At 40.3% G+C, this 22,124-nt stretch overlaps 1 long non-coding RNA gene across 2 annotated transcripts in view; it reads right to left on the reverse strand.

Annotated features, from left to right (window-relative positions):
• LOC132539331 (uncharacterized) overlaps positions 1-22,124 on the reverse strand; it is a 30,311-nt gene that overhangs the window by 5,393 nt on the left and 2,794 nt on the right. For both annotated transcript variants that reach the window (XR_009550580.1, XR_009550581.1), the window contains exon 2: positions 17,743-17,825. This is a non-coding gene — a long non-coding RNA (uncharacterized LOC132539331). The remainder of the gene's footprint in view (positions 1-17,742; positions 17,826-22,124) is intronic.

The following is a 22,124-nucleotide window of genomic DNA, read 5'->3' on the forward strand; positions in this document are numbered from 1 at the left end:
AACTTGGTGGCATATAGTTGTTCAGAGAATACTGCCATGTTACTTTGGATTTTTGTGGTGTATGTTGCTTTAGAACTTCTTAAACAGAATGATCTTTTGTAGAGATATCTGTTATATAATCCTTCAAAGTGACCAAATTCCTAGCCTTTTCTAAACCTTACTTTTTGAGCACTGGAAACAAAGTTTCAAAGTTATGGCTGGCTATGCTTTTAAGTTTCTTTTTTTTTTTTTAACTTTTTAAAAAAAATTTACATATTTTTCTCCACTCTTATCATGGAAGGTCTGTGTTTCCATCCTCATGCCTCTAGATAATCCCTCCAGTTCTCCCACAGTCTTGGAAATAGCTTAACCTTTTATTCCACATTCACATACTCAGCTGCCAATATTTTGCATACGCGTGAAACCATTCTGTAGTTGCCCTTCACCTCCTGACTTGCTTCACTATGTGTCTTATTAGATATCACATAAGATGTTCTTAATTTGTGCAGTGTGACTGATTAAGTTTCCACGATGTGAGAGACTCCACATTGAATATTTGAATAAGAAGATCGGCACTTTTCATTTGAGGGGGTGGATTTGGTGGGGGTGGGAAATGAGTACATGGCTTCCTGCATAACACTAAGATGTTTCAAGGGGCCTGATTTTCATTATCAGTTACTCTAAGATGGGGCATATAGAGGGAAGGAGAAAAACAGAGAGACACATAGCACTTCTCAACCATTCTGGGAGTTTCCCTTTGATACTGTCCGTAGTGCAGTCATGGTTTGAGGTTGAGGTTTGAACCCAGGTGGATGCTCTTTCAGGTAACTGATATTCAGGCACTGTTAGGTTGGTTCTTGTGACAAGTACATCTTAATATCAGACATTAAAAAAAGATCACATGCCATAATGCATTTCTACCCCATTGCTTCATAACAAATTGCTTTAATCTTAGTGACTTCAAACCATGCACATTTATCATCTCACAGTACGTTTGTGCCAGGAACCTGGGCCTAGAGAAAAAAAAAAACCTTGAAAGTGATTTCCAATCTCTGTGCCATAGTCTACTAGTTACTAAGCAAGTCACAGGTCCCACTTGCACCTGGGAAGAGGATTACATAAGAGGAGTCTGACATGAGTAATCGAGGGCCATCTCAAAGTCTGCTGTCATGCACCCTGAAACTATGAAGAGATAAATCCCAGGAATCATTATCGCCATTTCTTGGGGAAAAGAGGTCTCTGAGTGTGATGCGGTTCATTTGGTTTAACATGATGCAAGATTTAGACTACACTCTTCCATAGAAGTTCAAAGTGGTCTTGGGAGGGGAGGTGTCTGCCTGGTGGGTAACATAAGGAAAGCCTAGAAAAGTGAGGTTTGGGGTTACAGAAATCTGGGGTAGGCTGGTGGTAGTAGGAATGATAAATGGGAGCACAGCTTATGGTAGAGACCATACAATCTAGAGAGACCATAGTAAACAGGGGAGTTGCATGCGGCACAGTCAGGACTAACACTGCTCTCAGCACTGCTGTAGGTGCAGTGAAGATGCTGAGACCCCACAGGACTACATACCCTCTCCTTTCCCTGGCCGGTGTTCCTCTCCGCTTGAAGCTGATCACATCTAGGCAACTGAGAGTCTAGATAGGATTTCCCCTCATCCGTGAGCTGTGCAAACTGCCCAGTATTTATTGGCATCTCTCTGGGGTTGCTGTCTGTCGTTTTCGACGGGTTAGGTTGTTTTCACCGGGCTGGCTTCACGGGCAGGTAACAGACGACCAGGGACTCATAGTTGAGCTGTAGGCAGTATCTCTTTATTCATGCAGGACGCAGCACAATCTAAGACGAGCTAAGCTAAACTCAAGGTAAAGTACTCTAAAACTCACAATGCTGTCTTTATATATACTTGCCAAGTAGGGTGAAAACAGGGTGTGACATAGAGAGGGTGGAGAGAAAAGTGACTGGTGACAATCAGAGTGTGACAAGGAGAGGATCAGGGTGTGACAAGGAGGGGGGGTGGAGCAAAAACATATCATGAAACAGTGGGGATTGAACCAATGCCCTGGAGGGAGGTACTTGTTAACAGCGGTTATATAAATAGAATGAAGTGGTTATGTAAATAGAATAGTGTTAAGCAGGGGGGATTTAAACCAAATGAAACAGAAGGGGTCTCATGCATACCAACAGCTGTCATTCATTTTTTTTGCTCAAGCCACATATTATGATCACACGGAACCAAGGGTGACGCTCCTCAGGTGCTGCGTAGCCAGTAGCTTCCTGTGCCCGGGTTTGAACCTGGGTCGTGCACATGGCAAAGCAGCACGCTGTGCAAGTGAGTTCTTTTGCCAGCACTATCAAGCCTTTCTCATCTCAATTTCCTTTAATAATCTACATAACTGCATTTTAAAGCTATTCTTTTCCAGCAATACCTCTTGTTCATTATGCCAGGGTTGCTGCATTGCAAAAGGTTTGTTGTGGTCTATTTACATAATCACTATTTTGCCTGAGACCCGCCCTGCTTGCAGGGTGTTGGTTTAATCCTCATTGGTTAGATGGAAGCTTTCTATGTTCTGTTAGAGTGCTCTTTTTTTGCTCCGCCCCTCTCCTAGTCATTTCCTTTCCCCTTGCCACTTCTATTGAAGAGATGCATAAAAGGTGATGTATCTGATTAATAAATGAGGGACTGCATTCCCTTTCAGCCGCAAGAGTTCCTGGTTCTTCTCCCATGTCGCTGAGTAGGCAGCAGCCTAGGTTGGCTCCCGCAGAGTTCTCTCCAACCCAGAGAGCACAGGCCCGGGAAGAAACACCCTCAGGCTAGCCCGGGAAATACCTATACCAGAACTTGCCCAAGAAAGTTGCAAAGGTAACTCTTTATGTTTTCACAAGTGTCTTGAGAACAAGCACAGGAAAGGAGGTGATTCAAGCTAAGGAGTGAGCGGGTTGGACTGCCAAGTCACTGATTTTCAAACCCCCCTTGCTTTCTCACTCTACCCTCAAGCACCAGGCAGGGTGGGCCTACCTGCATCATTTCCCACTGGCTTATTCTCAGTTACGTTACTTCACTTCTCAGTAACCTCCTTCATGTTTTTGTGTGTCTTACACTCATGAATTTTTTCTGAGTAGTCTCACAGGAAGAACAAGTAGACCTTTAAACTCACAGTCTGCAGTGTATTCATAGGTCTGCAAATTTGATGGCACCAGGTCTTCTGGTGTGGACATTTAACTGCTCCTGGGGCAATTTTGAATATATATATTTAAGAATAATCCTTTCTTTTTTTTAAAATTTTTAAACTTTATTTATTTATTTAATTGTTATTGGATAGAGACAGAGAGGAATTGGGAGAGAAGGGGGAGATAGAGAGGAAGAGAGGCAGAGAGACACCTGCAGACTTGCTTCACCGCCTGTGAAGCGACTCCCCTGCAGGTGTAAGCCAGGGCTTGAACTGGGACCCTGACCGGTCCTTGCGCTTTGCGCCACATGCGCTTAACCCGCTGCACTAATGCCTGACTCCCAATTTTGAAGATTCTTTTAATTTCAGATAGAGAGACAGAGAGAAGAAGTCTCACTGGTTCCACCGTCCATAAAGCTTTCTCTCCTCAGTGCTCCCATGTGCTGCAGGGGCTTAAGCTCAGGCCTGTTTGGAGGGTAAAGTGACTTCTTGCCCACACCTATATTTATATTTTTTAAAAAAACCCTTCCACTGCAGTATTTTACTAAATTTATATTGCAGATTGTCAGTTTGGGGCGGCTAGGAGCAGTTGTGATAGGTGGTGGCTGGCTGATAGATTGGTTTTGCCCTGAGGTGTCTGACTGAACTGCTTTATTACACATAGTCTCACCTGCTTTTTTCACTCACTTGTTTTGCTTTGCAAGGCCAGTGTCATAGTTGAAAGTATTTTATGCGTCCATGGCAGGTTGTCCATTTGCAAAGTTTCTAACTTGACAGAAACTTTATGTGTCTAGTCAGAGAAACAGGAGAGAAAGGATAAGGGAACATGGGAGGAGGGAAAGCTGAGAGTTATTGGCAATGCATTTACATTTTTAATTTCTGCTTCACAAATTAAAACACGGTCTGTGTAAAAAAATCTACAAAATCCTCCCTGCAAAGGCCATCCAGTGATTCACTTTCCTGTTGCTATGCCCATGCTGGCTGTGCTCAAAGCATAAGTTACTTGGAGACTATGTTATGACATTGTGTAACTGTGCACAGTGTGGTAACATAGTCCCCAAGTAACTAATGCTTTAAGCATAAACAACTGTGACAGTGGCCCACATTATCAGTGGAGGATGTATATCCATGTTAAGTGCTGGGAATGTACATTTTCTGAGACTCCTGGTTCAACATTTTCTTAGATAGATTTTTCTTTCTTTTTTCTTTTTTTTTTTTTTTTTTTGCACCTCCAGGGTTATTGCTTGGTCTCGGTGCCTGCACTACTAATCTACTGCTCCTGGAGGCCGTTTCCCCCCTTTTGTTGCTCTTGTTGTCTATTGTTGTGGTGGTTATTATTATTGTTATTGTTGTCATCGTTGGATAGGACAGAAAGAAATGGAGAGAGGAGGGGAAGACAGAGAGGGGAAGAGAAAGATAGACACCTGCAGACCTGATTCACGGCCTGTGAAGCGACCTCCCTGCAGGTGGGGAACCAGGATCCCTACGCCGGTCCTTGCACTTTGTACCATGTGTGCTTAACACAATGTGCTACTTGCCTGGCCCTGGATTTCATTTTTAAAAGCTTTTTACAATTTTTTTTTATTATAATAACAGGCAGAGAGAAATATAGATAGACACAGAAAGGAAGCTCTGGCTTATGGTGGTGGTAGGGATTGAGCCTGGGACCTCAGGCATTAAAGCCTTTCTGTCTTCCCAACCCCCAGGTTGCACTCACTTCTCTGCCTCCTGGGGTTCTTCCTGGGGCTTAGTACCTGTTTAGCTCCACTATTTTTCTGTGGCCATTCTTCTTCTTCTTCTTTGATAGAGGGTATGAGATAGAGAGGGAGATAAAGGACAGAAGAGACACCTGCACCACTGGTCCACTTCTTGTGAAGCTTCCTGTCTGCAGTGGGGACTGGAGCCTTCAGCCCAGGTCTTGATGGTGACCTGTGCTCTGTAGCAGGTGGGTTACCACTCACCCAAGCTTCTTAAATACCATTTCTTTTATTTCATGGGGGTTGAGGAGAGAGCACCATTCTGTCATGTGCAGTGATGGGGATCAGATGTGGGGCCCCAGGCCTGCAAGTCTTGTGTTCTACCTACTGGGCTATTCACTGCCTGCAGCCATATAAGCTAGTACCAGGAAAGCTAGTCCTGACACATGGAAATCAGAGTTCAGGGAATGCTAGTTTGTATTTATTGTGTGTGCTCTCTCCTGCTCTCCGGTGGTGGGAATGCAACAGGGAATAAAGGCAGATAAATGCAACACTGGTGGAGGTTCAAGAATACAAAAAGGCCTCCCCTTCAAAGACACACACGTGTGTCTCTTCCCCATCTTTAAAATATCGCCTTTCAGGGCATCGAGCTGCTCCCAGGTTTGAAGGCTGATTCTGATGCACCATGCCATGTCGGGAGAGAATTTCATTCTCTATCAGGGTCTAGGAGGATGAATGTACGGACTCCATCCTTGTCTTGTTTTGTGAGCCACCCTTCCCTCTGCTTGCCACAGGACATTACTGAGCTCAGTAGCTATTAGTTGCCCCTTAATATTCTCCAGTTTAAGTCTTCCTTGTATATCCCAGCTCTGATCTCTCAGTTCTAATTAAAATACACCTTAACTTTTTAATTGCTAACTTATTGAGTTCAAATTCTGTCATCTTCTGAGCTAGCTCTGTGCGACTTTCCCTGACCTCCCACCTGTCCCAGACGGAGGCAGCCGTTGCCACTAGTTTCTGCCTCTGTTATACTGCTATTTCAGCCTGGTGTTTAATTATTCAGATGGTGAACTCACAGAGCACAGAAGCTATATATCAATCATCTCTGTGTTGCTATCACACAGCACAGGCTCTGAATCATAAATACTAGTTGAATGGAACTGAAAAGTGACACACAAAACAGTAATACAAAACAATAATAACACTGCCAGCAAACACAGATAGGAATGCTATTTTGGCCAACTTTCTCCTTGTTTCTAAGCCACATTATATAAACCTGGGCAGAGAATCAGGTAAGTGAAAACTAATTTGGGAAATTGCAGTGAGCGAAGACACGATAATTAGAAGTGCAGAAGCATTTTTTATTACTTCTTTGGCTAAAAAATTACCAGGAAACATTAGGAGGCAGTGGTTTTCCAAAGGTCTGCACAAATGTAGGAGGATTTCAATTTATTTAGTGGTTTGTAAATATTTATTTTTAGACAGGGGATGGCAGAAGTTGTTGAGTCTGAATGTGCATGCTGAGGAAATGTACAGTTTACCCTTTTGACAACCTGCTATGAGTTTTAACAATATTTGAAATATTCTATTGCTAATTAGCCAATTTGATATTTGGCTTCTGCCTTGGGGAATTTACAATGACCTATTAACAACTTCACACTACACCAATTAGGTATAACTTTCAATTTCCTGGAAATGCGTGAGCACGCGATAGAGGGAAAGGATGACAACACACTTGGGTGACTAGATATTAACTGACAATCCTCAACCCCACCCAGGAGATCTGGAGAAAATCAAGAACAATTCTGTAGCCCAGTGAGTTTGCACAGCCCTGCCCATGTTGCCCTGGGTGTGGTACACGGGGAGCAGAGGGGTGAACTTGATTTCTCTTGCATCTTATTCTCCTTGCCTTCTTCCTTTCCCCTCTATCCCTCCCTCCTCATGTTCCTCCAGTGAACTACCTGCTCCCGCTCCCTGTCCCACTCCCTCTCCTGTCCACCACCCCCTCTATCTCAGCATTGCTCAGCTCTGGCTTATGGTAATATAGGGGATCAAACCCAAGACCTCAGAGCCTCAGACATAAAAGTCTTTTGTGTAACCATTATACAACCTCTCCACTCTAGCCCAGATCCTCCTATGGCTTTAAATTTTGTTTTTACTTGAGGAGTAGGGCAAGAGCTCACTATGTTGTAACATAGAACTTGCATCCCTGATAGCCCAGATTTGATCACTGGCACCAAATATCAGAAGCAAATGATCTGCTAGTCTCTCTCCCTCTCCCTCCCCCCGCCTCAAAAATAAATAAATAAATAAATCTTTTTTTTAAAAAAAGCTTGAAATTCTCACCTGAACTTAAGTTGAGTAATATGATAAAAGTGTCAGGCTGTGGGGTAAGGGATGAACATGGGGTTTGCTCTCAGACAAAGCAGCAGTCTGCCTTCTCATTACTTTCTTCCTGAAACTCGCTCCTTCTGTTACTACCTTTCATTACAACTGTTACCCTTTCTCTCATACAGGAGAGCTCTGTTTACATTCACAGCTCAGTGTCTACTCTAAGGTGATTTACCAAAGTCTCTTCTCAGCAAGGAGAAGGCTTTTCTTGAAATGAGTTCTTGAGCCAGCAGTTACATCCTCCCTGCATCCTTATCCTATAATAACTCTAGTTTGTATAAATCTAGTTTAAAAGTTGTATTAAATGATTCTTTGCTTTGTTGATAGTGAAGAAGGGAGAGTGACCAAGACCACAAAATGTCTGCAGCAAGGAATGCTTCTAATTTTTCCCACTCATCTCCACATCTATTTGTATTAACGTTTTTCCGAGCTGTTTTTCTGATGATGGGAGCTTCTGAGGCTGACTCTCTTAGTATCTTTCATACACGCAGTTCAGTTTTATCAGTCATCTGCATGCAGTGTGCCACCTTCCTGGTGCTTATGCACCACTAGAAAGCTACGTATGCCCTTGTGCCTCCTTCCCCTTCACTCTGTGCCTCTGGAAATGGCCAGTCAATCTGTGTTCTGCATCTCAGAGCTTGGCTGGTTTGTTTGTTTGTTTGTGTTTGTTTTAATCCCATGTATGAGTGAGGGCATCTTTTATTTTGGTATTTAACTTTTTCTGCCTGACTAATGTTACTTAGTATATAGTGCCCTCAAATTCCATCCATGAATTGTAATGACAGTGTCTGATCCCTTGTATTATCGAATAACATGTCAGCATGTGTATGTGTAATGCATGCATATGCTTAAGATATTGGAACACAACCAGTTTGGGAAATGTATGAATGGTGTAGCAAGGTCAGAGTTCACCCAGAGCAGTGGAAGCAGTGGGATATATTTACGTATTAAAGGATGCATTTTGAAAAATTGGTGAATGTGAATGTGGAAACTGTCTAGACAAGTTCAAGAAAGGTCAAGGGTTTAAAGTCATAAGCAAGAGCTGAAGCTGTTCCTCTACACAGAGACTTCTTCTAAGTTTGGAAGGTCAGCCCTGATTGTTTAAGTTACTGTGGTAAAATATGAAAAACTTTTAAGGTGAACATCTTCACTTAGTATTGAACATAAAGTTCAGTGGTCTATAAAACACTATTGGAATACTCTGAAGCCATAACCACCATCCACCTCAGTGGATATAATGTCCATGGTGGATATAATGTCTATGGTGGTTACAATGTCCGTGTCCCAAATTCTTTGTCTCATGAAATTGAAACAGAAGCCAGTGAACAGGCATATCTCCACAACCCATGGTCTCTTTCTGTGATGTGGACTCCCCTTAGGCACCTCATACAGATGGAATCCAGCTTATCTGCTAGTGACTAACTCATTGCATTTGAATTTTGTCTTCAAGATTCAAACAAGATGTGGTGTATGTCAGAATATCCTTCCTCTTCTGTAAGACTGACTAATGTCTCTTGATTGCTTCTACCGTATTTTGCTGATCCAGTTACCAATTGGTGAACTCTTGAGTTGCTCAAAGTTTTGGCTATTGGGAATGGTGCTTCTCGGAACATTTATATATACATCTTTCAAGACCTTGTTTGCAATCTGTTGGTATGCATGAGACCCCTTCTGTTTCATTTGGTTTAAATCCCCCCTGCTTAACACTATTCTATTTACATAACCACTTCATTCTATTTATATAACCGCTGTTAACAAGCACCTCCCTCCAGGGCATTGGTTCAATCCCCACTGTTTCATGATATGTTTTTGCTCCACCCCCCCTCCTTGTCACACCCTGATCCTCTCCTTGTCACACTCTGATTGTCACCAGTCACTTTTCTCTCCACCCTCTCTATGTCACACCCTGTTTTCACCCTACTTGGCAAGTATATATAAAGACAGCATTGTGAGTTTTAGAGTACTTTACCTTGAGTTTAGCTTAGCTCGTCTTAGATTGTGCTGCGTCCTGCATGAATAAAGAGATACTGCCTACAGCTCAACTATGAGTCCCTGGTCGTCTGTTACCTGCCTGTGAAGCCAGCCCGGCGAAAACAACATAACCCATCGAAAACGACATATGGCGCAACAACGTGGGACCAGACCTGCGCAACTCCCAGATAAGTGAAGACTTTGCCTACCTATGCACTATGGTCTTCTCTTCTACTTACGAAGAGGTTTGCCAAAGCCTCTACTGTTTCATTATGAGACAGTTTCTCTGTCTCTGGAACATTTTACTCTGGGCCACACTTCGGTTCCCTCACCGGGAACTTTGGTTTCTTATGACCAGGATCATAGAGCTTGGGAGATGCACTGAGATTTCTCCTTGGACTTTCTGGATTTCCTCTCCCATGTTTCCTGAGGAAAAGGACTACATTTTGCTCCAGGCCACAGTTTGGTTCTTTATGACTGTGATCGTAGACCTTGGGATATGCATGGGGATTTCCCCTGGAACTTTCTGGACTTCTTCTCGAATGTTTCCCATGGAGAAGGACTACTCTAATTTGAAGAACATTCTCGAGTACCCTGGCAGTTCCCAAGTATGGAGACATGTGGTTAGTTCTACTCTCCTGATTGGATTCTTTCTTCGATGGGAAGACACTTTTAAAAATGGGTGCCTGAAGCAATCCAGCAGGAACAGTCCGAAGCACCCTAAATGGAATTTCGAAGAGCTTTTTGAGCTAGGACGCCCTCCGGGGATTCTTAATCCTACATGGTGAGATCTTGATAATCTGGTTCAAGTTGCGTTTCATAAGAGAATGATTTGAATGACTGAATTTTTGTTTGACATTGACTTAAAAAAAAAATGCTGGACGCAGCCATGATTTCTAGAGACATCCAGAAACAATCCAAAAAGTTGTTTTTTCCCTCCTTTGATTTCTCTTTTACGTCTTGACATGAATCTGAAACGTTTAATCCTGAAAACTGTATGAGTTATGGGTGGGGCAGATAGTGCAATGATAATGTTAATTATTCTCATGCCTGAGGCTTTTAACCGTGGTTCTTCTGTTTACCTTTCTACATTTTATTGAGTTTAAAGTGTTTAAACAACCTTAAAATGATACTAGAAAGGACTTCCAATTATAATGGAGTTATCAATTATAGTAAACTTCTAATCTGCTACAAGTTTTGTTTGACAAGTAAGTGAATTTCAGCTGTCAAGTCTTCACATGAAAAAGCATCTACTCAAATGGAATTCCCGGAAATCCATTTGGACCCCTGTTCTCTGACATCGCCCCCGGAAACCAATGATGTGACCTGGCACGACCTGAAGAAACAGATTTACAGACTTGAAAGCTCACTCTCTACAGAAAAGCAGAATTCTGGTGGCCAACATTCCCCATCGAGACAGACGTGGAGCGTTTCATCCTCCGGCATTTTCTTCTGTGGTCAGCTACTTTGGACTGACACCTCCATCGGACTTACTGGTACACACAGCTGTGTTTCTCAAAGACTAACTTCAGCCAATTGCCTTGAGACTTTATAGACCATGTCCCCTCGCCTGCAGGCTCTGTCCCAGAGGCAGAAAACTCCCCCTCCTTATTAGGTTATGCCCACAGAGGCAAGAGATGCCCCCAGAGGCATGAAGCACTCCCAGAGGCAAGAAATGCCATGTCATATGCCAGTTCTTTTGAAAACGCCTGTACAATATACATTTCTGTTCACCCCGCAATGGCCATTAGTTAAAAAGAAAGGGGGAATTGTTGGTATGCATGAGACCCCTTCTGTTTCATTTGGTTTAAATCCCCCCTGCTTAACACTATTCTATTTACATAACCACTTCATTCTATTTATATAACCGCTGTTAACAAGCACCTCCCTCCAGGGCATTGGTTCAATCCCCACTGTTTCATGATATGTTTTTGCTCCACCCCCCCTCCTTGTCACACCCTGATCCTCTCCTTGTCACACTCTGATTGTCACCAGTCACTTTTCTCTCCACCCTCTCTATGTCACACCCTGTTTTCACCCTACTTGGCAAGTATATATAAAGACAGCATTGTGAGTTTTAGAGTACTTTACCTTGAGTTTAGCTTAGCTCGTCTTAGATTGTGCTGCGTCCTGCATGAATAAAGAGATACTGCCTACAGCTCAACTATGAGTCCCTGGTCATCTGTTACCTGCCTGTGAAGCCAGCCCGGCGAAAACAACCTAACCCGTCGAAAACGACAGCAATCCTTGATGCATATTCACAGAATAGAATTGTTGGACCATTTTGTAATTATACTTTCAGTAAAATTACTTGAGAGAGATAGAAAGAAATAGAGAGATAAATAGATAACAGTGGTAGCGTATGACAATTGAGGACTTTAACCTGAACCTCAGTATGAAAGTACAGTATGCTGACATTGAGATAAGGACTTTGACCTGAACCGCAGTATGAAAGTCCAGTATGCTGACATTGAGATATGCCTCTGCAATGGTAATTATATTTAAGTTTTTAAGAAACTTTCATATTGTTTACCCCAGTTAGTACATCATGTTACATTCCTACTAACAGAACCCAAGAGACTCAGTTTCCCCTTTTCTTTATGAGTGCTTGTCACTTTCTGATATTTTAAGAGTAGCTGTGTTAGTGGGTGTGAGGTAGTATCTCATTCTAAGTTTTATTTGTATTAAATGACTAACGAGGCAGAGAATATTTCACTGTCTTAGTATTCTTTGGAGAAATGCTTACTTAAATTCTTAAACCATTGAAATATTTTTTTTGTTGAATTTCAGTTTTCCATATATTCTAGATACTAATACTTTGTCAGATAGACCATTTGAAAGTATTTCCTACAATTCTGTGGATTACTTTTTACTGTTATATTCTTCTGATGTACAAAATTTAAATTTATTTTAATTGAATTAATGTTTTACATTCAACACTAAATACAATAATTTTCACATGCATAGCATTTCCCAGTTTTCCATATAACAATGCAACCCCCACTAGGTCCTCTGTCATCCTTTTTGGACCTGTATTCTCCCCACCCACCCACCTACCCCTAGAGTCTTTTACTTTGGTGCAATACGCCAATTCCTGCTCAGGTTCTACTTGTGTTTTCTCTTCTGATCTTGTTTTCAACTTCTGCCTGAGAGTGAGATCATCCCATATTCATCCTTTTGTTTCTGACTTATTTGACTTAACATGATTTTTTCAAGCTCCATCCAAGTCACCATTGTTAATAGCTGAGTAGTATTCAATTGTGTATATAGACCACAACTTGCTCAGCCACTCATCTGCTGTTGGACACCTGGGTTGCTCCCAGGTTTTGGCTATTACAAATTGTGCTGCCAAGAACATATGTGTACACAGATCTTTTTGGATGGGTATGTTGGGTTCCTTAGGCTATATCCCCAGGAGAGGAATTGCAGGATCATAGGGTAGGTCCATTTCTAGCCTTCTGAGAGTTCTCCAGACTGTTCTCCACAGAGGTTGGACCAATTGACATTCCCACCAGCAGTGCAGGAGGGTTTCCTGACCACACAACCTCCAGCATTACTTGCTGCTGTTACCTTTTCTGATGTCTGACATTCTCACAGGAGTGAAGTGGTATCTCATTGTTGTCTTTATTTGCATTTCTCTGACAATCAAAGACTCGGAGCATTTCTTCATGTGTTTCTCAGCCTTTGGGATCTCTTCTGTAGTGAATATAATGTCCATATCCTGTCCCCATTTTTGGATGGGGTCATTTGTTTTCTTGTGGTTGAATTTGGCAAGCTCTTAATATATTTTGGTTATTAAACTCTTGTCTGATGTATGGCATGTAAAGATCTTCTCTAATTCTGTGAGGGAACTCTTGGTTAGGGTAGTGATTTTTCTTGCTGTTCAGAATCTTTGTAATTTGATGTAGTCCCATAGGTTTATGCTTGTATTAGTCTTCTTTGTAATTGGATTCATTTTATTGAAAATGTTTTAAAAATTTATGTGGAAAAGAGTTCTGCCAATATTTTCTTCTAAGTATCTGATAATTTCTGGTGTAAGATTCAGGGTTTTGATCCATTGGAAATTTACTTTTGTATTTGGTGAAATATAGTGGTTCAGTTTCATTCTTCTGCATGTTTCAACCCATTTTTTCCAACACCATTTGTTGAAGAGACTCTAATTTCTCCATTGAATAGTCTGGACACCTTTGTCAAAGATTAGATGTCCATAGCTGCGAGGGCTTACTTCTGTGCTCTCATTTCTATTCTCCTGTCTATGTGTCTGTTCATGTTCCAGTACCAAGCACTTTTGATGACAACGGCCCTATAATATAATGTGAGATTTGGGAGTGTGATGCCTCCAGTTCTGTTCTTTTTTCTCAAGATTGTTTTGGAAATTCTAGGTCTTCTCTGGTTCCAGATAAACATTTGTAACATTTGTTCTATTCTCCTAAAAAATGTAGTTGGAATCTTGATGGGGATAGCATTACATTTATATATGACTCTGGGTAGTATATTCATTTTGGTGATGTTAATTCTTCCATCCCATGAACATGGAATATTTTTCCACTTCTTTGTGTCTTTTTCAATTTCCTTGAGTAGTGACTCATAATTTTCAGTATACAAGTCTTCTCTTCTTTGCTTAGGTTTATTCCTAGATATTTTATTGCTTTTGTTGCTATAGTAAAAGGAACTGATTTCTCCTTCTTCTAACTTAGTGTTTTCATAGAGGAATGCCACTGACTTTTGAATGTTAATTTTATAGCCTGACACTTTACTATATTGCCTGGTAATTTCCAAAAGCTTCCTGATGGATTATTTAGGTTTTTCCATGTATACTATCATGTCGTCTGCAAACAGGGAGAGCTTGACTTCTTCTCTTCCAATCTGCATCCCTTTAATTCCTTGCTCCTGCCTGATTTCTATGGGAAGAACTTCCAACAGTATGTTGAATAGTAATGGTGATAGTGGGCAGCCTTGTCTAGTGCCTGATGTGAGGGGAAATGCTTCCAGTTTTTCACCACTGAGTATGATGTTGGCTGTAGGTTTGATATATATAGACTCCACTATTAGGAGGAATTTTCTGTCTATTCCCATTTTTGTAGTGTTTTGATTATGAAGGGATGTTGTATTTTGTCAAAGGCTTTCTCTGCATCTATTGATATGACCATGTGGTTTTTGGTCTTGCTTTTATTGATGTGGTGTATCACGCTGATTGATTTACATATATTAAACCAACCTTGCATCCCTGGAATAAACCTCACTTGGTCATGATGAACTATCTTTTTAATATACTGCTGTATCTGCTTGGCTAGAATTTTGTCCAGTATTTTAGCATCTATGTTCATCAGATATATTGGTCTGTAGTTTTCTTTTTTGGTTGTGACCTGTCTGCTTTTGGTATCAGAGTGATATTGGCTTCATAGAAGCTGGAAGAGGGAATATTCTAGTGTCTTCAATTTTCTGGAAGACTTTTAAAGTAGAGGTATTAGTTCTTCTTTGAAGGATTTGTAGAATTCATTTGTAAAACCAGCCTGTCCAGGACAATATTCTTGGGAAGGTTTTTGATAACTGTTTCAATTTCATTAGCTGTGATGGGCTTGTTCATGTTATCTAGTTCCTCTCTATTTATTGGAAATTCTTAGGTTACCTAGTAAATCATCCATTTCTTCCAGGTTCTCTAGCTTGGTGGGATATAGTTGTTCATAGAAGCCTCACATTATATGTTGAATTTTTCTGGTGTCTGTTATGATATCTCCTCTTTCATTTACACTCCGATTTATTTGGGTCTTCTCCTTTTTTTTGTTTTGTGAGTCTGGCTAAAGGTTTTTTGATTTTGTCTACTCTTTCGAAGAACCAACATTTACTTTCATTGATCATTTGTATGGTTTTCTTATTTTCAATGTTATTGATTTCTGCCCTTACTTTAGTGATTTCTGTCCTTTTGGTTGCTTTATGGTTCCTTTGTTGTTGTTCTTCTAGGTCTTTAAGATGTGCAATCAGGCTGTTTATTTGTGCTTTTTCTTGTTTCCTAATGTGTGCTTTTATGGCTGTGAACTTCTGTCTCAGTACTGCCTTATCTGTGCCCCAAATATTGTGATAATTCGTATTTTCATTTTCAGTGAACTATTGAAACATTTTGATTTCTTCCTTTATTTCCTCTTTGACCCAGTAGTTGTTAAGGAGTATACTGTGGAAACATTTTGGGACTATTACTATGATTGTTAAGTGTTAGGTTAATTCCACCATGGTCTGAGAAGATGCTTGGGATGGTTTCAATGCTTTTGAATTTGCTGATGCTGTCTTTGTAGCCTAACATATTTTCTGTCCTTCAGAATGACCCATGTTAACTTGAATATAATGTGTATTCCAGTTTCTTGGGGTAAATGACTCTGAAAATGTCCACTAGTTCTACTTTATCTATCTTCACATTTACCTCCCTCATTTATTTATTGATTTTTCTGCCTGGATGATTTATCAAGTGAGAGATTTGGGTGATGAAGTCCCCTACTATGTCTGTGTTGCTGTTAATATATTTCTGTAGCTCTTTCAGTAGATGTTTGATGTGTTTATATGTCTTCTCATTGGGTGCATAGATGTTAATAATTGTTAAGTTTTCTTGATTGACTGATCCTCTCAGCATTAAGTAATGCCCATCCCTATCTTTTAAAATTTTATTTATTTATTTATTTTTAAGTCTATCTTGTCAGATATGTTAACTGCTGTTCCTGCTCTTTTATGTGGGGCATTGGCTTTTATGATTGTTTTCCCTCCTTTCACTTTGAGTCTGTGTTTGTCTTGTTGAGTTACATGGTTTCCTCTAGACAGCATATTGTTAAGTTGTGTTTTCTTATCCTTCTTCCTACTCTGTGCCTTTTTAATAGGTGAATTCAGGACACTGACATTTATTGATATCAAATATTGAAGATATTTTAATGCTATTCTTGTAAATTTTTAGAATGTCTGATATATGGCATATTCATGGCATTCTGACTGTTTATAGGAGACCTTTGAGAACTTCTTTTATGAAGGCTTGGTGATAGTTGATTATTTCAACTTTGCTTCTCTGAGGTTTTTATGCCTCCATCTAGTCTGTATGACAGTCTAGCAGGATACAGTATTCTTGGTTGATATCCTATCTCACTGAGCACTGAATAGATATCTTGCCGTTCTCTTCTGGCCTATAGTGTTTGTGTGGAGGAGTCTGCTGCTCCCCTGTAGGTGACTCTTTGTTTTTCTATTGCAGCCTTCAGGATCCTTTCCCTAGCCTTATTCCTTTCCATTCTTAATATGATGTGTCTTGAAGTCTGGGTTAATTCTGTTTGGGACCCTCTGGGATTCTTGCACCTTTATTTCTTTGATGTTGTCTAGACTAGAGAAATTCTCAGCTATTATGTCCTGAATGCTTTCTTCCCCTCCCTCTCTCTCCTCCTCTAGTAATCCAATAATGTGTATATTATGTCTTTTGAAGTCATCCCATATGTCCCTGTTGTTGTTTTCAGTAACTCTTAATCTCTTTTTGAGATCTCTTATTCATTTTTAGTTGTCTCTAATTTGTCCTCCTTTTTGCTAATTCTGTTTTCAGCCTCATTTATTCTCTCTCCTCTCTACTTTTTTCTGGAATTAATCTATTTTGTTACCCTGTTCTGTTACTGTTTTAGTTTGTTCAACTAGTTGTGTTCTTAGCTCAGCTATTTCAGCTTTAAGCTCACTAATAACCCTAGGATAATTAGTGTTTTCTTCCAGAGTCTCATTTGTTTTTTCTGCATTTCTGATGACAGTTCTTTCAAACTCTTTACTCACTCCTGTGATTATTTCCTTAATTAGTATTTGGATGTTGACGTTATTATTTTGTGCTTTATCCTTTGGGGGACTTTTAGCTGTACTCTTGTCCTGGTTCATTTCTCCAATATTTCTTCTTGCTCCTTTAACCATTCTATATAGTATGTTATGAGGTTCCTCTTTCAGTACTTTTCAAATTATTGATCACTATTGCCTCAATTGACTTGTGTCTAAGTAAGGCAGTTAAAGGGTTCACCATTGTGGAAATTGACAGTTGTTTCAATATTATTTTAATCCCTGAGTTGGAACACAGTGGCTTAAATACCTCTTTTGTTCTTTTTCTTTCCTGTAGGCTAAGGGAGCCTGAGGGCTTTTAAACTATTAGTATGCTTCTTAGCTTAATCCCTCACTCCTGACCAAGAGATAAGAAAGGATGGGGCAGAGATAATCCAGTGGTTATGCAAAGAGACTCTCACAGCCCCACCACTAGGCCACCCAGGTACAGATCTTCTCCTGAGTTTCCTCATTAGTTGTCTGTCCCCTGGTGTCAGCACAGGGCCTCCCTCCTGCTGCTCCAGCCTCTGAGGGTAGTAGCCATGGAGACTCACAGTTGCATTTGGTGAGTCTTAGGGGAGTCCTCTCCTCCCTTCAGCCATATTTTTGTTGGTGAAACAGACTGGAGTTGGTGTCTCAAATGGTAAACTGCTGGAATGTTACCAGCCACTTAATCTCTCCCTAGGCTCCTTTCTGTCCAGGAGCCACACATATTTGCACTCACCAGTGATTTGGTAGATTCCTGAAGTCATTCTAGTCCTGTCTTGTTGCAGTCCCAGATGATCTCCTTTGGGCTTCCTAGTTGACCTGGGAGAGGAGAGAAACACAGCTGCTTACAAAATTTAATTTTTTTCCCAAAGTCCAATGTTTTCACCTTTTTTTCTTGATGCATATACTTTGGATATCATATCTGGGAAGTATTCACCAAATTGAGTATTGTGAATCTTTTATCCTATCATTTCCTCCAAGACTTCTTTTTAGACATGTGGATATGGAATCTTGCCAGCAGTATGTGTTGGAAAGACTGAAACATCTTTCAGATTTTCCTAAGGGTTGTAAAGAGTTTGTGGGAAACTTTGGTTGGCACTGCCTTCATAAAAATGCTGCCTTCCATTTTAGCTTAACTGGGAATATGTTTACATTTCTCTGTGTCATCTTGAATTTTATTCAGTAATGTTTTGTAGTTTTCTGCAAGTCTTTCACATCCTTGATTAAGTTAATTTCTAAGTATTTTATTGTTTATGGTGTTATTATAGATGAAATTGTTGTTGTAATTTCCTTCTCAAGAGTGTTTATCATTGGCATATCAAAATGCAAATGTATTCTGCTGCTATGCTGAATTCATTTATTAGTTTCAACAAGTTTTTTGTAGCATTTCTAAGAGTTTCTGCATATAAGATCATATCATTTGCTAACAGAAATAATTTCAATTCTCCCTTTCCAATATGAACAACTTTCATTTCTTAAAAACATCTTTCTTTATAATAATATTAATAATAACAGGAAACTAGAGCAGTTCTGTTTTGACTGAGCCTTGGCCATGAAAGTCTGATGCACTACCATTGTGATATCTGCTTTGGCCTTAGATTTCTTTTATTTCTACTTCTTTCCTAACTGCTCTGACTGGAACTTCCAGTACTATATTGAGCAGAAGAAGTGAAGTCAGCTATTCTTGCCTTTTCCTTGTCTTAGAGGGAAAGTTCTCAGTGTTTTACCATTGAACATTATGAGTGCTCTGAGGTCTTCATATGTGACTTATCTGGTGTTAAAGAAGTTTTATTAGTAGTTTGTGGAGTTCTTATATTAATAAACAATGTTGGGAGTCAGGTGGTGGTTTACCCTATGGAACAAACATGTTATCCTGCTGAGCACCCAGGTTCAAGTCTCTGCTCTTCACTGGGGGGGGGGGGGCGCTTCATGAGCAATAGAACAACACTGTGGTGTTTCTCCTTCTCCATGTCCTTGCCAGTCTCCCTCTATATGTTTCTTGACTTCTCATGCTCTATCAAGAAAAAACAGCCACCATACATGGTGGAGTCATTAGGTGCCCCCAGCCCCAGTAATAACGCTGGTGACAAAAACATAATAGAGACACAGAGTAAAAGAGAATATTGACTGGGTCAAATGCTTTTTTTTTTGTACCATTGCATTTTATTTCCTACACTTTTTGATGAAACATAGTCTATTGGCTGATTGTTTTTGATTGAGCCATCCTTGTATTCCAAGAATAAATCTTACGTGGTAAGATATAGCCTACTTTTAAGTTCTCTATGCATATCCATATTTAAAAGGTATACTGGGTCTGTAATTTTATTTTCTTTGAAGTGCCTTTGGCTTTGGTATAGGATATAATAATCTCACAGACTAAGTTGAGTGTTTTTTTTCTCTGCTTCAGTTGTTTTTAATAATTTCAGTAGAGTTTTTTTTTCCCTCCAGGGTTATTGCTGGGCTCCATGCCTGCACCATGAATCCACCGCTCCTGGAGGCCATTTTTTCCCCCTTTTGTTGCCCTTGTTGTTGTAGCCTTGTTGTTGTTATTATTATTGCCCTTGTTGACGCTATTCGTTGTTGGATAGGACAGAGAGAAATGGAGAGAGGAAGGGAAGACAGTGGGGGAGAGAAAGATAGACACCTGCAGACCTGCTTCAACGCCTGTGAAGCAACTCCCCTGCAGGTGGGGAGCCGGGGGCTCGAACCGGGATTCTTATGCCGGTCCATGCGCTTTGTGCCACATGCGCTTAACCCACTGCGCCACCGCCCGACCCCCTTCAGAAGAGTTTTATTAGTTCTTGTTTAAGTGTTTGGTCAACTTTACCAGTAAAGCCATCAGATTCACAACCTTTATATAATGAGAGATTTTTTGGTTACTGTGTCCCCATATTAGTTGTAATCTATTTAGGTGTTGTAGTTTTTCTAATTTAGTTATGGTTAACTTGATAGTGACCACACAAATGAAAGTGTTACTATAAGTTGGATTGGAGGAAATTTGAAGTAGCAGCATTTTTTTCTTACTACTTGAAAAGGTCTAGCTGAATTTGTAAATGTAGCCTGATGAAAAAAAATTGAGATTTTTTAATGGGCACCAAGATTTAAAAATTAATATTAAATTCACTAAGCTAAAGAATGAATTCATTTACCAAATACATTATCTACATACAGTATATTACAAAGACTATTCTAAAGTTTGTGGAGAAAATGGTGAATAGATTTAATCTCTTAAACTCTGTAGTCTGCTCAGGGCATGAATATATCAGTCCAGTATTGATACAAACAATGATGACTGTGATAGTTTTTATGAGTTCTGCATTCAATGACTCTTGACATTATCTGTGGTGTCAGGAAGTCCACCTGAGGAAAGATGTGTGAGCCGATTTCTCAAGAATGGACAGAAGCTATCTGAGTCAAGAATAGGAGGTAGAGATTCACAGGAAGATGTTAGAAAAGAAAGAATACTAGTCCTCACTTGAATCAGGGGACTCTTATGAGCAGTGGGGCAGTGCTCCAGGTGTTTCTGTCTCTCCCCCAGCCTCTCCATCTTTCCCTCTCTGTCTGTCCCCATCCTAAATACTGCCTCTGGCAGTGATGCATTTGTGTGAAAGCACTGAGCCTCAGTGATAACCTGGTAGCAAAAGCAAAATTAATTAACTAATTAATTAAAATAAAATGCCTACTTGAAACACCTGAGGATGGTCAGAGAGAGACAGAACATGGAAAATGCTGGGGAAATTGATAAGGTGAGTGCTTCATAAACCACATTAATTCTACTTAGTATTTATCTTAAGAACATGAAAGTCATTAAAGGATTTTGAGATGTTACAGAAGGGAGTGAGATAATCAGCAGATAACTTTTAGAAGGACTGTGTAAGATTAGAGGTTCTGCTTTAGCCCTTGAGGCAGAGATAGCAAAAATTCAGTACTGAAATCAACAAATCCCGAGTCTTATCCAGGACAAACATCATTAATCAATCATGGCAATTTTTTCCCCTGACTGAACCCAGACTTAACAGTCTGGGAACATTCCAGACAGCTAAGACCAATCAATCTGATTCATCACCTAAGACGAATCATATTTTATAAAATCCTTTTTGCTTTTCTCAATAACAGCACACCATTGTTGTGAGATGAGGTTGTCATATAAAATATAGGACACCCAATTAAATCTGAATTGCAGATAAACAGTTTGCAGTGTAAATATGTCTTCTCCAAGGTGGGCTCTACTCACATACAAAAGTTATTTGTTGTCTGGGTGAAATTCATTTTTAACTAGATTATTTGCTGAACATACTACCCTTCATTTCAGAGAATTACATGAAGCAGCATGGGTCTGAAGAAACCCACTGCAGAGTACTGGGCCTTGTTAATTTTGTGCTGTAAAAGGTGGTGGTCTCAAGTATACCTTAGGCATACCTTGTCTTTAAAAAATGTTTCATAGCAGGTCTGTAGCTTTAGTTGAGCTGCTTTCCTTGGTCCTGTATATGCTCATGGCTCTCCATGATGTTGGTTAGACCGCTTGACTTGACAGTACAGGACACTCACAGCGGGTGCCCCACACCCACTCTCTCATGACAACCCCAGAAGAATGCTATTCAGCTTAACCAAACTTGCCACAACAACTGTGACATAAAGACAGATTAACAGTGGTTTGGAATTCGAAGGGAATCATGGCAACCATTTAAATCCTGACCAACTCTGGAAAATTCTTGGTGCAGTAACACAAATCCTCCAACCTGAATTTTGTGGGAGTTTCAGTAATTTGAAAAAGATCATGAACAATAAAAAATGTTCATCCCACCAAACACAGTGTGAGATGCCACAGAAAAATGTGGGATTCTACTCCTCAGTAGACCTCAGGAGCTGCCTGTTTTGAATTTATGAATTCCAAGGGTTAGTAACAGTCAACTCCTTTAACAAACCTTGATGGTCTAGAGTCTGTGAACTACAGACAGTTCACCCAGAAGGAGCAAATCCGAGAATTAGGATGTGGACCAGCCTGAGGGTTAGGTGGTGGCCCACACTTTGAGAATCACTGATCCCGGCAAAAGTACTCTCTTCTTTCCTGGTGCTAAACTAGGTGGTTGTTGGTGAATGTTACAGTGTCTTGATCAT

Source organism: Erinaceus europaeus, chromosome 7, assembly GCF_950295315.1.
Source record: "Erinaceus europaeus chromosome 7, mEriEur2.1, whole genome shotgun sequence".
Taxonomy (NCBI): Eukaryota; Metazoa; Chordata; class Mammalia; order Eulipotyphla; family Erinaceidae; genus Erinaceus; species Erinaceus europaeus.